General features: G+C 38.2%; 1 protein-coding gene across 1 annotated transcript in view; it reads left to right on the top strand.

Moving 5' to 3' along the window:
* The first annotated feature begins 206 nt into the window (after positions 1–206).
* LOC134212587 (cyclin-Y-like protein 1) overlaps positions 207–17,005 on the top strand; it is a 54,571-nt gene continuing 37,772 nt past the window's right edge. The window contains exons 1-2 of the mRNA XM_062690580.1: positions 207–485; positions 11,327–11,858. The gene's annotated coding sequence lies outside the window, so the exon portion shown is untranslated. The remainder of the gene's footprint in view (positions 486–11,326; positions 11,859–17,005) is intronic.

The following is a 17,005-nucleotide window of genomic DNA, read 5'->3' as shown; positions in this document are numbered from 1 at the left end:
ATTCGGTCGACAAAAACCCCCCTGCCAAAGCCGTCTGTTCCCCTATTTGCTTAAAAATCCGCGATAGACAACTCTATTGTAATTCCTTGTAATCGTTCGAATCGGTCGAATTTCGTTTGACAGTGACAGACCAACTCACAAACACATTCTCATCTAATCTTTTGTCTCTTTTCCCCTCCTTGAGAAGTCCCACGCGAACATCATCAGCAGCAGTGTGAAAAAGTAGACGCAACGAAAGTCTTCTCGCACAAAACAGCAGCCTGCAAAATGTCTTGCTTTTTGGAACAACAAAGCCCCATCATTGCTCCGAGCAAACTGGTTGTCTTGATCAGAAAAATATAATCTGTGCTTTGCCTGCTCTTATCCGGTCCGGTTGCGATTGATAATAGTGAATTTAGTTAGTGCAATAAACCAACCATTAGTGGATTAAGATTGGGCTTGCAATTATCATTGCCCGAGTGCAGTGTTTCGTATTACATTTTGAGGTAAAGCAATCGAATAAGAATTGCAGTGATTTTGATTGTGGTGCGCCGAAAAGCAGAAGAAACTGGAAATATGGAAGATCTGACTGACGAATGCCGTGCAAAGTTGGTGACAGGTGCTGCTGCCCTGTAATCGTGTAGTAGGGCGAAGCAAAAAACCGGCTCGTGTCCGCTGTCTGCTGGCTTTCGGAACCATCGAAGCAGGTAGTGCAGAGGTTGATTTTTTTTGCTTCTCATGTCCTCTTTATTTGAATGCCGTTCGCTCGCTGATGGCCGTGGTGGTGTGGTGCTGATGATGCTAATCTCCCCCACCCCCTTCGGATAACTTCGGAATGTTTTCTTTTTTGTCTGCTGCAATTCTTACAAAGTGGTAACCTTCATGTGTTTTTGTAGATTGTGATTTTTTGCTAATTGGTATTTTATTGGTCCGGGTCGATAATTTAATGTAATCAATTGTGTCCACATGGAATGTATGTGCGTTCCACCTTTAATTGTCATTCGATTTTATTATACAGGAAAGCCTCTAAGAAATTAAACACCGTATTGCACAGAAATTCGAACACTTGCTATATAGCTTAGTATTAAAATAACTTAGATTATTCCACCTATCGGCGATGCCTTTCTCGTGCATCGTAAAATGTATCGAAAAATTCACATAAGAAAAGTCAAAAGAACACTAATGTCGAATTCGTTTTTAAACCTGGGTCAGTGCCAACCCGAACCCTGAATAAAAAAACATTTTCAGGTCCATCTGTCATTGGATATGTTGGTGTGCGTAGCATCGTGTTTGTTTTGATTTGAAACATATGATCCAGGACATCCAGTGCACTAGCAGTGCGTTGGCCTTGACTTATCAGTACATGATAAATAAAAGTGTTCAAGTGCGTGAACTGTTTATGCGGATAATGGAATTTACTTTGGGCGGCGGATATATGTATTTAATTATTTACACTCAGAAGCATGTAATAAAAATTCCTCCTGATAAAGGTAGCCTCACATATTTTCCGCCGGATTTTCAATGGGGCCGGGATTTTGATTTTCCGTGCTCAAATCCTGAAAACATATGTAAAAATACTGGGGGAAAAATCCGCGGATCAAATTCCCGAGTTGTGAAGCTACCCTAATGCTAGGATTTCCTTCTGAAATTCCTTATCTTTCAATAGTCCAACTTAGAAAACATAACAACGTTTTGCTCCGGAAGTTCCTTCAGAAATAATTTCAAAAGAAATTCTGCATATTGTTAAAGAAAGAATTCTATTCGGTATTCCTCAAATATATTTGTCTGACAATCCGCTGAGATTTTGTGAACGGGTTTCGAGGGGAATTTCCAAACTAATTCCATCCACCGACCTAATTTAGGACACAATCTGTGAGGAAAACCCTGAATGAACGTATGAATAATTAGTAATAATAACAATTATTTTTTAAACTGAATCTAGACAACAGTACCGGATTAATTTCATATAAAACTACAATAAGAAATATAACAAAATTCCTGAAAAAAAAATCTACGCGCATTTTATTTGAATAACAGACAGTTTCGTTTTTCCCTTCTGCTTGTTTATTCCGCCCAGTCCCACCCACTCATATGGTTTTGACAGTTGAAGTACAGTTGTATTGGTGAGCCCGGTGCGAAACCGTGAAACAACACAGTGCGAACCCGACAGCTTTGGGGTTGGAACTAGTGCGAACCTAGTTCCAACCTGAGCGAATAAAAAAACACTTTGACAGCACTTAGGTTGGAACTGGTTCCAACCTAGGTTGGAACTTTTTAAAAACGAATTCGACATAAGTCTTTAGCGGAATAGATCGCGTTTTGTCTATTCATCCTTGATTTTTAATTTATTTTGATTGCTTTTCCAAAGGGAAACATGTGATCTAGCCGATCAACCAAGTCCTGAACGATGTTCCTGTGTTTTGCTAAACATCCCAGCAGGTCCGTCGAGCCGATAGAATGGTACTCATTACTTTTACAAGCTACAACAAGCATACTTTGTTTTCCAAAACGTTCGAATATGCGATCTGCACGGTTATCTAGTCTTAAATGATATATCCGTGCATCACTAAACATCACAGTAGTTCCATTGATAATGGTAGGGTATCACAAAAGATATTTTAGTTACTAGATAAAGATTGTCGCTACTGTTCCCTTTGTTCTGCTGTCCGAAACATGTGTGGTACATACCTGTCAAATCGTATGGATTTTCCTTCTTTGACATTTAGCTCCCCTATCCTCGCCAGCAAAAGATGTTCCGGACAGCGACGACAGCGACAATCTTTATCTAGTAACTAAAATATCTTTTGGTATCACTTAATTTTTTTACACATGACTCTTCATGAGTTGATGTTCTAAGATTTTATATCGAATCGTTGAAACAAATGATGCCATACTAAAATATTTTCACGGTTACTCTGATAGTCTTCTGCGTACAATTTTTCAAGAACATCTGTTTCATTACATCTCTTCAAAACGTCCTGGATTTCGGATCGTTTCAATAGCAAATTTTCAAAATTACTTTGACTTATGAATGATGTTCATATTATCCCAGAGAGTCCATTTAGCTTAGCAATTGGAGGCCTTTACGGTTGACTAAAATATCCTGGAAGTCGTATTATTTGATGTAATCATCCAAGTCCGTTATACCCCTCAACAAAATTACTATGTCTGAAACTTGATTATGCATATGTACAACATGTGATAGATTTAGTTCGGAAAAGGTATTCGAGGGTAACCGCCCCTTCGGTGGGGTTTGATCCCACGACCCCAGTTCGCATGACCTTCTTAGTTATTGAGCATCTAGTAGATATCTGGAACTTAACTCAAGATCATTTTGGAGGACCTTGGATATCTTCTTCTTTTTCTATGGCTCTACATTCCAACTGGAACTTGGCCGGCTTTTCAACTTCTATTAGCATTTCCTCAGTTATTAACTGAAAGTTTTTCTATGCCCGCCATTGCATGAGTATGTATCTTGTGGGGTAAGTACAATGGAAATACCCAGGGAATCTATAATGTTTCTCACTCGAAAACATCCTAGACCGGACCGGATCACTATCTTCGGATTAGCAATCCTACGCCTATGCTTGCAAGGCTAACTGGAGCCCCTTGAAAATCTTATGTTCATGGAAATTAGGATACTATGCTTTTTAAACTGGATTTGGTACATACTAACGACGAGGACATTGCAAAAGGACTTTGAACTGAACTCGAAAACGTTTAGGAATACCATGAACACCTCGTATTCCAGAAAACTGGGTTTGCATGGTGCGGATATGCTTATGGAACCAGGTTGAGTACATGTCGATGTTGAGATCATTGCAACAAGCCTTGGTTGTCCGGTAGATACTTTGGGTTGCACTTGGAATCATTTTTGAGTGCCTTGAATATCACGTATTCAAGAAAATTGGATTTATATGTTGCTTCATGTGCCTATTGGACTAGATTGGCTATATGCCAATAATGAAGACATTGCATAAGCCTTGGTTGATTTGGTAGATACCATGGGCTAAAATAGAGAACATTTTGAAGAACCTTGAGCATCTCGTATTTTAGAAAACTGATCACTGTATCAACGATCAAGATGACGAAACTCATAAATAAATCTAAACATTCAGTCAGTTTAGTAAACTGATTGAGTGTTTAGATTTATTAAACAATGTTGTATAGGATCCAAACATTCCAGATTCATTTTCATGCTGTCAGAAGCAAAATCTTCCCAAAGTTTTGGATATCTAGGTCTTCAGGGTATAGTCAAAATTGATTTCCAATCCAGTTCTCCGCGAGCGGTAATGGCCGCCAGCTTGCCTGTGGGCTAGTATCTGATTTGACGTTTGTGGAGGTCAACTGCACCCACCGTTCCGAGCATTTTGATCAATGTGGTAAATATGAAGCATCAGGGCATCAATTAGAACGGAATAATAATGCTACCCATTAAAACATTTGAAACAGTGATTTTTGAGCCGCCCTAATAGTTATATACAAAAAGAATCATAATAACTAGATGGAATTATGGTTAATGCTTATTTATGTTCACTACTTTTGTTCATATTATTTACTGAACAATAAATATTTAAAGCGTTTTTTACGATGTACAAGGAGCAACGTAAAAAAACCTATTGGGGAACTTAGGGACCACCTAGAGCATGTACCATAGGGATTTCTTGGATGACAAAGAATTTATACTTTGAAAACCATCAAGAGCATGTACCATACATTACTTGGCCAGGCATTACTTGGAGGATTTCTTGGATGTCTAAGAGCATAGGTTGTGAACACATTCTTGGTTTCGTATCACAAGGGTCATCTATCATCTTACGATCTAAGCTAGCGTATTATGACCCCGAACAAAAAAAAATTAAGTCCCCTAATAGGTTTTATTTTATGTCGGGTTTTGAAATCGCGCGTTTTTTTTAATACCGCGGTTTTTTTGCACATTGTTTTTCAAATAACGCGGTTTTTCTCGTCGCTCATGCGACGCGACAGTGCAATTTGACAGCCTGTTGATAATTATTGTTATTTTTTACGTAAGACGTCGCGTTTACTCTGGCTTGCCCCTAAGGGAAACGTGCTGCAGCCGGATGTGTGTAAGGACCATTGGCGCAACTACAGGGGGGCTAGGGGGGGCTATAGCCCCACCTAGAATCAAGTTAGCCCCCCTAGAATTTCTACGACTTTGCATGAGAACTGTACATATCTAGTGCTCTGATCATATCTGGGCGTAACTGCAAATAATGAATTCTTATCATCTCTCTCTCTCTCTACAGTGAGTTTAATAAATTTTATCATGTTTTCTAACTTCGAAAAATTCGATTCTCTGCCACACATATAATTGGTTAAGGTGAATTGCGCACGATTCTAATTTCTAAAGTGAATTACACTTTCGGAGGAACATAACTCCAAAACACAACTGGTTTTCAGTACGCACAAAAATGTTTTTAGATGTGCTTATCACATATAAATTGACATTTGTGCCGCCAAAATGAGAATTCAGCCAATGTGAGAGATATGACGGGCATGATTACAGTCATTTTGGAACTTTGTTGAGAGAAATGTTGGAGTTGGAACAGTATTTTCAGGCTGATTCAATGCTGATTGAATAAATAATAGAAGTAACAGACCAACAGGATAAATACAATTACTGAGATTTTGATTGAATAAATAATATTCAAGTAAAATAATAAACTGCCCGTAATATTTTATTATTATAAAATGAAAAAGACAATTGTTTAACTTGAGCAGGAGACACAAGATGCTTAGGTTACCGAAGAATTTCTAACAAATCTTGACTTTTATTTATCAAGATTTTTATGTTTACATTGTGTTGCATTGCATTGCGAGTATTTTTTTGAAGTTTGCATATGACCTCTAGCTTTCCAACATAACTTTTAAAGATGCATGGCATTTCTGAAAGAATTGTCTAGAGAAACCTTTCGATAGTGTGATAACCAAGTACAACGTACCATATTCCTGTAATAGCAGACATTTCTTTCTGCAGATTTCTCTGGTAAAGTATTCAAACGATGTTGCTGCTATTTCCCGAAAACTTTAAATTTCCAATAATCATACTAGGTTTCTTGAAATCCGAAAAAAGCTCGGTAAACCCTCAAAATTCAAGGAGAGGTAACTAAAATGTAAATGAGAAATTATTCATCATTCATCAAAATACATAAAAATGAATTTCTGTCTGTCTGAACCTTATAGACTCGGGAACTACCGAACCGATCGGCGTAAAAATTTGTATGCTGAGGTTTTTGGGGCCGGGGAAGGTTCTTAAGCTGGTTCGAGACCCCTCCCCTCTTTGGAAAGAAGTACAAGCTTCCATACAAATAAAACACCAATTTCATCATAACTCAAGAATTAATCAAGTAAATGGAACCAAATCTAGCATGTGAAGGTTTTCGAAGGGATGATATGTTTCTGTTGTGATTTGAAACCTATCCCTTTCTGGAAAGGGGGGCTTCCAGACAAATGAACCAGAAAATTCTGCATAACTCAAGAACTAATCAGAGAATATTTTTTTAGGCGAAACAAAGTTTGTCGGGTCTGCTAGTGCATATATAAAACTCGAAAGTCTTATGTATCTTTAGCTCTTATTTTTTTTACGCATCACGACATTTCTAGATTTTTATGTCAGAGCTGTTCGAGACATCACTGGATGTATTGAAATAGCTGTTTGGTAGGCCAACTTGCGGACAGTTGAACAAATACAATAACTGTTTTATGTTTGACTGTAAGAATAGAAAAAAGTTAGCCCCCCCTAGAATTTTTCCTTAGTTACACCAATGGTAAGGACATAAACGGGAACCTTCTATCAAACGAGCGTGATGTGATCCAATGGTGGCGGCAGCACTACGAAGAGCACCTGAATGACGATGTGACGTATGATAATGAACCCAGAAGCACGCGCGCAGCGTTTCCAAACATTGGTGCAATCAAGAATTGCAAGCTACTCTCGTGAGTTCAATTTCTTGATTCTTCAGAGAGTGACCGAATATCTACCGACTACATTGATTGATCCCATAGGGGGGAAGATCCCAGACTGACCAAGCTGACCCGACATTCTTTATTTCAAGTCGACTCTGCTGCGATGTCCAGCTAGGTTCCAGTTGCTAGGTGCTTATTCACAGATTTTGTTTCAACCCATACGTGAGGTGCGCTGCCGATGATTTCATAGTTGACGTATCAACCATTCGAAGTTTCAGCGAGTTTGACTTATTACGTATTTATTAAAGTAATTCAACCGCTGCAACGTCAATACGATGATTGTTCTAAACCTTATTTAAGTGCTTGTGGGTTGAAAGCATTTAAATTTGCAATATTTATGACTAAATTATTCAAAATACATGCGAAAGTGCAATGGTTGTTTCGTCAACTATGAAATCATGGTTAGTGCGGGTCTCCAGTAGCCTTGCGAGCAAAGGCGTAGGATTGCCGGTCATGTCCCACTTCCGTTCCTGAATTTCAGTTTTTATCGGCTTTTATTCGCTATTTATCGCGAACGGAGCTGAGTTAGGGCACGGGCCCACCAAACTGAATATTTATCCTTAAATTTAATTATAGGGGAACTGTTCCGATCTCCATCTTACTGTACATATATCCATCTCATCGCTAAACAAAGAAATACGGGACCAAATTCGTCACTTTTTCTTGTCAACATGCGTGTTCACTGCTGAAAAAATCACAAAAATAATAAACAAACCAAATTCCTTTCCATTGCTTTGTTTTTAATTAAGGAATGGAAATAGGAGCTGGCAAACCGTTTCCCTATACGCCAAAATTAGGAAAAAAACGCATACTTTAATAACCACTGAAGAGGCTTCCGAAAGAATTGCTGAGGATTTTACGAAAGCATCCCTTACTTTGAACTTGAACACTAATCCATACACTTTCCTTGGTAGTTAGCTCGGTCATCAATACATCATGAGTGGAACTCTGTCAAAAGATGAAAATGATTCATAATTTTCAATAAGACCGAAACAAATTTTTAAAAACAATTTTGTCTTCCCCCCTCGTATTTTTCTGCCAAAAAAATATATTGAGGGGGAACAAAAAAAAACTCGGATAATTTTGAGGATTTTCAACACATTCTCTAACGAATCCGACTAGTTTATTTTTATTTTTTTTCAGTTTAATATTTACTTATATTATAACCACCACCACCCTCCCCCCCCCCCTTGGCCTTCCGGAGACAAGTAGGGCAGAATGTATTCAGAGTATTTCAGAGATACTGATTTTTATATAATAATATTTGCTCATAAAGACATTGAGGTTCATTTGCCTCCTCCGTCTGTCGTCTTCTAACTGCACCTCACCATAGATGGCACATCTTTTTTTTTTAATTTTCATTGCCGTAAGTTTTGATTCCAGTCCAGTTCTTCAATGGGATAGCACACATCGCTTTTTTCCAAAAATTCCTAATAGGGGCAGTAGGGGCAATATGAGCCACCATCAATTTGAGCTTATTGACAAGTTTTATCATGTCAAAGTTATATGATCTTTGAGAGAATGCTCGCTCAACCACATATGCCTCAACGTGAAAACCGCATTAAAATTCAATTCGAACATGAAAATACACTTGAAAATGTAAATTTTCGCATCATTGGCAGAATTATTATAAGATTTGAAGCTTATAAATAAGCTTTTGACACAAAACTGATTAAAATACAGGTCAAAATTGCACCACAACCAAAGGATTATTATAATTGAATGTTGTGCACACATGTTTGTACTGATACAAATCTGAATTTCTCATAAAACATTCTCTCCGTGTCTGTGCTAACAATGAAGAGAGGTAAATCGGTTCGGTCCGCTGTTGTGCGGCTTATTAATCTTATTTTGCATGGAATACTCTAAACTGTTGTAGGAATATTATACTCATTTACGACACCTTTCTCTCCCAGAAAAAACGTTTTGGATAGGTGGCACATAGGGAGCGGGACCATATTCCCGTCTGCAACGTTAATAACTCGACCGCGTTCCAACCACATGGCTTGATTGTTTCAACATCACTAGATATCGACAGAAACTAACCATGTACTAAAAGACAAGTAATTCGGTTGTAATGCGCTCGAGTAATGAACGATGCTGACGGGAATAGAGGGTGCTGCCCAAATCGTTCTCTACCCTACTGTCCCTAATGGTGGCCCATTTTGCCCCGTATGATCGGGAACACACATTAAAAACCCAGATTAATCCACCTAGCGGTGATGGTGCCTTTCTCGTTCGTTCAAAAGGTTTGGAAAAATTTCAAATAACACCAATATGTGGATTGGTCTTATTTTTCATATTTGTTTATATGCATAAAAAAATTCTCGCCAAACGCAATTTGTTGCAAACAAATCGGATGAGCATAAGAACAAAAAATGGCATTTTATTTAGTAGTTTTAAAATTAGTATTTTCGCCATAACTTTTGACCCAATTGTACGATCCGGCCAAGTTTCTATAGGAAACAATGGGACAAGATTCTGCGTCGAATGCAATCTGTTGCAAAAGATCTGAATGTTCAAGAAGAATGTTCATGCCTGCCGTATCCTAACGGAACTATCAATTCTATACTTTCGCCTCTAATGCTATCATGAACATGTACGTCCAAGTTTGGAAGATGATATTAGCATTTCCATATCATTGTAAATCGTTTAACTTCACGTAGAAGTAACACACACGAAATCATTAATTTAGTGTACTACCCTTGATGGGGGCATCCATCAATTCAGCTGTTATTGGTCGACGGTACAGCAGCAGTGCCTTTCTCTGCTTTGTTCTCTCCGAGGCAGCCAAGTTGGTTGCGACGAGACGGACGCAATGAGAAAACAGAACTGTGCAATAAAAATCCTATTCGACTAAATGCTGATGTCATATTAGAAATTTGGAGACAGTACTCGTCGATAGCAAATCCTTCCGCACGCGATGGCATATGAGCAAGTCAAACCACCTTCCTTTTGCCAGTGGAGATATATCAGCTTCCACACTGATATTCTTCCCTCCCCCTTCATACGGGAGCTTGGCAGAAGGAAGGTCGTGCGATATGTGCCATCACAAATATTGCCCTCCGCTCGCTTTCAAATCGACTTCTACAAAAACATGCCTGCCGTATCCTAACGGAACTATCAATTCTATACTTTCGCCTCTAATGCTATCATGAACATGTACGTCCAAGTTTGGAAGATGATATTAGCATTTCCATATCATTGTAAATCGTTTAACTTCACGTAGAAGTAACACACACGAAATCATTAATTTAGTTATTTGACCATAACATCTAAGCCCATAGTCAAATCTGGCTAATTTTCAATAAGAAAATATGAGACATTCTGCGTCGAATGCAATTTAATGCGAGCAAATCGGTTGAGGAAAAGTGCCTGAAAAATGAGGGAAAATTTTTTGTATCGATTTTTTCATAAAAAAAGGTATAATTTTCGATCCCATAGTCCGATATGGCCAATTTTCAATAGGAAACAATGGGACAGGATTCTACGTCGAATGCAACTTGTTGCGAGCAAATCGATTGAGGATAAGTGCCCGGAAAATGAGTGACATTTCTTACGCGATTTTTTTGTATGAATTTGTATTTTGGCCATAACTGTCGATCCCATAGTCCGATCTGGCCAATTTCAAATAGGAAACAATGGGACAGGATTCTGCGTCGAATGCAATTTGTTGCGAGCAAATCGGTTGAGGATAAGTGCCCGAAAAATGAGTGACATTTTTTGAGTAGTTTTGCGCACACACACACACACACACACACACACACACACACACACACACACACACACACACACACACACACACACACACACACACACACACACACAGACATCACCTCGATTCGTCGAACTGAGTCGATTGGTATATAACACAAGGGTCTCCGGGCCTTCTATAAAAAGTTTGTTTTTGGAGCGATCATATAGCCTTTACCGTATACTTAGTATACGAGAAAGGCAAAACAATACATATTCAAAAGTGCATTCCAACAATTTCATACATATTTTTTATGATTTAATTGACGTAATATGAAAGGTAAAACTCAGGTAAAAACATTTTAAAACGTAGAAAAGGGTTTGTTTCTTGACATTTGATTGTAATGAAAAAAATATAACATTCGCACAGTTTTTTTTTGTGGAATTTTATAATTTTTTAAATTTAGGTAATTGTTTTGATAAAATACCATTGTTTAGTTTTAGAAAACACTAAGTGAGCGTTTAGCGGTGAAAGTATGATCAAATTTCCAGTTTCTTCTGTTGTTGGCCTTGTCATTTGCGTTTGTGTTCGACTGTCGGCAACCAAATTGCAATCGCACGTACATATAGAGCAAAATAAACTCCACTATCTATAAACACCAAATAGGTCCAGCTAGCCGGTGCCGTCCGTTGCAGAAAGTGTGCTTCTGTGCAGTGGCAGAGATTGGATTGGCGAGAAATTAATCCAGGTTAAATGGTGGATAAGTTTGCGGAATCGGAGTCAGTGAGTGGATAGTGTGAGTGAGCAACAACCAGCAACAACTACCCCCTCGGAATAGTTCCACCAAATAGCGAAGAAAGTATCACAGGCTAGTTCAGCCATAGTGCACCTTCAGTGAGTTGAGCGTGGCCAACGCTGTAAGGAAAAAGTGATCACAATGATGGTGATGATGCTGCTGCTGCAATGCTAATGGCAATGATGGAAGATAAGATTGCTTTTGCAAGTGTGACGAATTAGTGACAGTGTTGGGCGTGGAAGAGTGCACGAATAATAGAGCACCTGCGGAGCGGAATTCGACAGTGTGCGGCGTTCGTTGTGGCTGGTGTACTGATAGAACCGATATACGGATGATCACCTTGATGAGGCTGTTTCAGGACAGAGTATATTAGAACAACTAGAGCATTGAGATTGTTAGTTGGTGAGTATATCTGTTTCTACATTACTGTACTGTTCACTGATTAGCTTAAATTTTGGAACCGATCAAGTTTATTTGATTTACGTTATCATGAATATGATTCATGATCATTTATTTTTGTTCTTTTCAATAACAGAATTTGTAATAATTTTATTCCATATAGGATATATGGCTTATACTAATGACACACTGGTGGTATAAGTACCATGGTACAAGAATCTTGAAATGAGTACCATACAAATTATTGTCTTTATCAAAGATAGTCTTGGAATAATTTCCTTGGCCTCTTGTACCATGGTACACGTACCACAGGTGTGTCCTTAGTATTAAACCTTGACACAATATGCTACGGTTGAGCACATTTATCGTTATAAATCTTCATATGTTGCATTTCCAACTAGATTTACTCCATCAGTCAGCTTGCCTACTTTTGGTTTTAACGCCAAACTGCAAATAACGACGATGAATGTTTACAAGATCTCATTTAAACCAGCGAGAATCTCGAGCGAAATGGACAACATGTTGTCACATTGTCCCTATCAGGTGGATGTTTAATAACTTGCACGAGACACGAGTAGCAACGTTTGAAGTAGAGTACAAGAAATCAATAGTAAACATTGCCATTACTCATACCGAGTACTGTAGGGTCATGGGTTCGAGTCCCATCGAAGTGAAAGTGGTTACCTCCAATACGTTTTCCAAATCAATATCTTCCACATAACGTACATATTCACATATGAGTTTTAATAACATTGTAAATTAACGTCCAAGTCGGGTGGTTTAATCCCCGGAAATAGGTAATTAACTTTGATTGAACTGAGTGTCAATACCAAATACATAACAATTATTATTCGTTTGGTATTGAAATACCTAAGCATGTTATTCCTAAAGTATTCTGCATATAAGTTTTTGGTATTATTTTTTGGTATTTTACCTCTTATTCAAGGCTAGTTCATACCAATTTCTGTTATCGAGGTCGACGCCCCTCCTCGTGTACCAGCACTGAGCTTGGAACAAGGGACAGTACATTTGCACAACACCCAGTGGATCAATAGAGAATTTTTCGCTTTACGAAAAACTTCTCTCCATTCCAGGGCGGGAGTCGAATCTAGACTTTACAGCACACGACATATTTAGTCAATTGACGTCGCTATCCGCACGGCCACAAAGTCCACATATTTCTGAAACAAATTGGAAAATCGAAAATCATTTTTTCCCGGTTTTGTCACATTTCATCTACTGGTCGGGAATGAATTCATTAGAACAAGATTACCGGTAGTGAGCAATGTAAATAAATACTAAGGTATGGAAATCCATATATTGTGTGCGTGCCTTTCGTGTATGGCGAAAAAGCTTTTACTACTACATTCGAACGAGCTCCCATAAGAAGCCGTGCAAATATGTACGTCACCATTTGCTGTTTACATTTTCCATCATCCACTAATACATTTGCATTTCTCGCGTTTAGTTTTATAGGGGCGTAACTGTATTGATCGATTTCTCTTAATCGATTTTATATTTTGTTAATAACTCAATTGTTTCACAAGCTACAACCGTGATTATTGACTCTGGTGCAAGATACAAGCATCCTTTAACACACCAAACGATTAAATCATCGAAAAACTAGCGCAATTCAGTACAATAATAAAAAGAAAACATCGAAGAAATGAAATCGATCTATACAGTTACGCCCCTATAAAACTAAGCGCGAGATTTGGTCTTCTTCCTCACCTTCTATCTATTCTCATTGGGTAGTGAGTATAAGCCGTTTGTCAGCGCAGTATTATTACTTGACACTTTACCAGTCGCTACGAAACGAGCTGTTGAACCCGTATCGCAACTGACAGGTGACCAAATTTGGTAGCGCAGTAAGAGCGCTGCTATTTAATGAACTGTCAAACGTCAAACGTCACCGGTGTAAAATACAGCAACCAAATTGATATCAGAAAATATGTAGTGACTGGTACGGAAAAGGCCCTCCTTAGCCGTGCGGTAAGACGCGCGGCTACAAAGCAAATCCATGCTGAGGGTGGCTGGGTTCGATTCCCGGTGGCCGGTCTAGGCAATTGTCGGATTGGAAATTGTCTCGACTTCCCTGCACATAAATATATCATCGTGTTAGGCTCATGATATACGAATGCAAAAATGATAACTTGACTTAGAAACCTCGCAGATAATAACTGTGGAAGTGCTTAATGAACACTATGCTGTGGGACGGCGCTGTCCCAGTGTGGGGATGTAATGCCAATAAAAAGAAGAAGAAGAAGAAGAAGACGGAAAAAAATGACTAAAGTTTGTACAATCCCATTTAATTCCACCACTCAATTGTACCTCGACAGATACGTATTTCGCCCTCAACAGTATGGTCGTCTTCAGTGTCTCGTACTTGACTCGACTTAGCGACTTACTTAGTTCAAAATAATTTTTTTAACAAAATGACAGCCCAGTACGGGTGATCAAAATACTCGCGCCCGGTAATGATGCTCTTACAACGTGTTTCGGCCAGTAGAAATTCAAATTTTTGTGGTGAAATACACTACACCGTGGTTATTTACCCCATTTATTGAAACCACAGTCGATTGAATCACGGTACACATGTCCGAATCCGTTTAGTTGATTCATCATCACAGCCATACCAATAAACATTCCAATAGCAAATCGTATAACATACGACGGTATGGCTGTGCGATGGTGAATTTTATCATTGGCTGTCATCGGCATAGATATAAAGAATTCTGATTCGATGACCAATTTTAAAGGAAACATCGTTTTTGTTGTTTTTACTAAATTATGATTGATCGGCTAAATGTCAACAGCTGTCTAATTTTTTATTGGACGGAATCTGTCAGACTCGGACATGGTCCCTTATCTTCTACTTCTTCTTCTATTCCTTCTTCTTCCTCTATATACATAAAAATGAATTTCTGACTGCCTGACCCTTACAGACTCGGAAACTACTGATCGACGTAAACATTTGTATGCAGAGGTTTTTGAGGCGGGGAAGGTTCTTATATATGATGGTTTGAGACCCTTCTGGGGGGCTCCCATAAAAATGAGTTATAAATTTCTACATTTCGAGAACAAATTAAGCGAATGGAATCAAATTTTACAAGTGAAATAGATAGAGAAGTTTTGACGTTTGCTCTGCGATTACTTTTGTCACTTCAGAATATTTCATCGTCTCTCTCAAGAATGAGGTTTCTGTTGGGGTCTCAAGTATGCATATGAAAGGTTATTACTTATATTTCATCCTAAAAGTGTTCTAATTGCAGCAACATCTATCATTGTTTTCTAAAACGGTAGCTCCAATTATTGGTGCAGTGTTCCAAGAGTTGTGATAATTTTTGAGTCGGGTTCCTATAGTTTCGAATCCCATTGTTTTTATATTATACTACCGCACTTAATGGTGCAAAGCTGAGAAAAAGATAAGGTGTTTTAGTGATACTTTACCGATTTTGCAAAAAATCCAAACTCGTTTTCTTTTATTTCGTCTAATGACAGGTTTACAAATTGATGGATTAGATGGGTTGCTGCGTTTAATACGTAGATTTTGTGAAAAACAGCACTACCCCAACTATAGGAACACCCACGACAATCGGATCTTTTACACTAATACAATAAAATACGATATCATAATATGATCTGTCAGTTATATTTATATGATGTGAAGAGGATGACTCGATACTTGTTGATAGCTGTGAACAAATAATTGAATTATTTGAGACCTTATAGAATGAGATCAGATATCGGAGTCTAACTAGAGATTGAAGTACTAAACAAATGAGCAATCACTTCTAGCTTCTAAATCTATTTTTATGCAATGATGTGAAACATATAACAAGTGGTTCGATACTTTAATTAAGTACGATACTTTTCGGGACCATGAGAAAATGACAATATTCATCCCTCTCACACCTCTCATGTAATTAGTACATTACCCCTGATAGCATTGGTGTCGTATGGATTCACTGTAGCTCTAGCTGTGGTGATCACAACGCTCAAAGCCTCAAAGTCATAAAAGCTATGTAGGTTAATTAAATATTAAAATTTTAACTCACGCGACAACGGCGAGGCAACTGGGCCCCAGTCGCTAAATGAAACCATTGACAGAATGGTATTTTTATCCTGGATCATCTTCGTTTTCATAAACTAAACTTCTTGAAAACTATGACTAAATAACTGCTCAAGTTATTGGTTCTTACAAAAAACGCTATTCATCAACTATTCAGCCACCCAGTATCAAATTCCTCTTTGTAATACAAAGCCCTTTTCTCCCAACTTCACAACACACTCTATTACAATTAACGCTTTTGTACATGAGTATGCACAGTAAAAAACAATAAGTAATAGCAACATCAGCATTGTGCATATTTTAAGTCCTGAATGTGAATGCCAGATTAGGTGACAGCGGTAATCTAACATTTAATGCACCTATAGATTTTAGCGAATTTAAATAGTTATCTTAAAATTAGTTAGTTAAATTGGGCGGCTTGTATGCCCTTGCCTCAGTCATGCTAAGCTATACATCTATATTTACGCCGCTGAAAAACACATCGACGGATTGTAAAATATGTTTTCACTGTGTTATGTACGAGAAGATAAGTTGGGGAAAGGTTTAATAAGAAATTGGCACGCGTCACCGATACGCTTCAACAACAGTAGCCCCCTGTCGACGTCTGGGCATTCCCTTCTGTATGCGGCATCGATTGTATTAAATAAAGCATGTTATGTGCTAGCGGGCAAGCTTGAAACCACTCAGCTGGTGTGCGGCTTAAAAGTGGCGCATCATACGCCCGTATATAGTCGAGGCCAGCTTGCGCAGCATCAAAGTAACAAAACCGGCTTCCGATCAAGGGAGAATGCATGCAGCTGATTAAATACCTTTGTTTGTTTAAAAGGTTCATGGTTGAGAATCTTCTTGGTAAACTAATTCTAATAATTCTATTGTTAGTAAATGTTCCATAGAGTAGGGCTTGAAACTTACATAGTTGACCTCATTTGTATTTTGATTGAATAACACTTATTTCATCGCCATTTTTGTGTACCAACCAACCCAGCTTGACAATTTGAATAAATAATTATCTGTATGTATGTGAGAAAAAAAGCTTTTTTTTTTTTATTTATGTCAATTTTTCTAATTTGTTTGAATT

Source organism: Armigeres subalbatus, chromosome 2 (assembly GCF_024139115.2).
Source record: "Armigeres subalbatus isolate Guangzhou_Male chromosome 2, GZ_Asu_2, whole genome shotgun sequence".
NCBI lineage: Eukaryota > Metazoa > Arthropoda > Insecta > Diptera > Culicidae > Armigeres > Armigeres subalbatus.
This window is presented reverse-complemented; position numbering and strand designations above follow the sequence as displayed.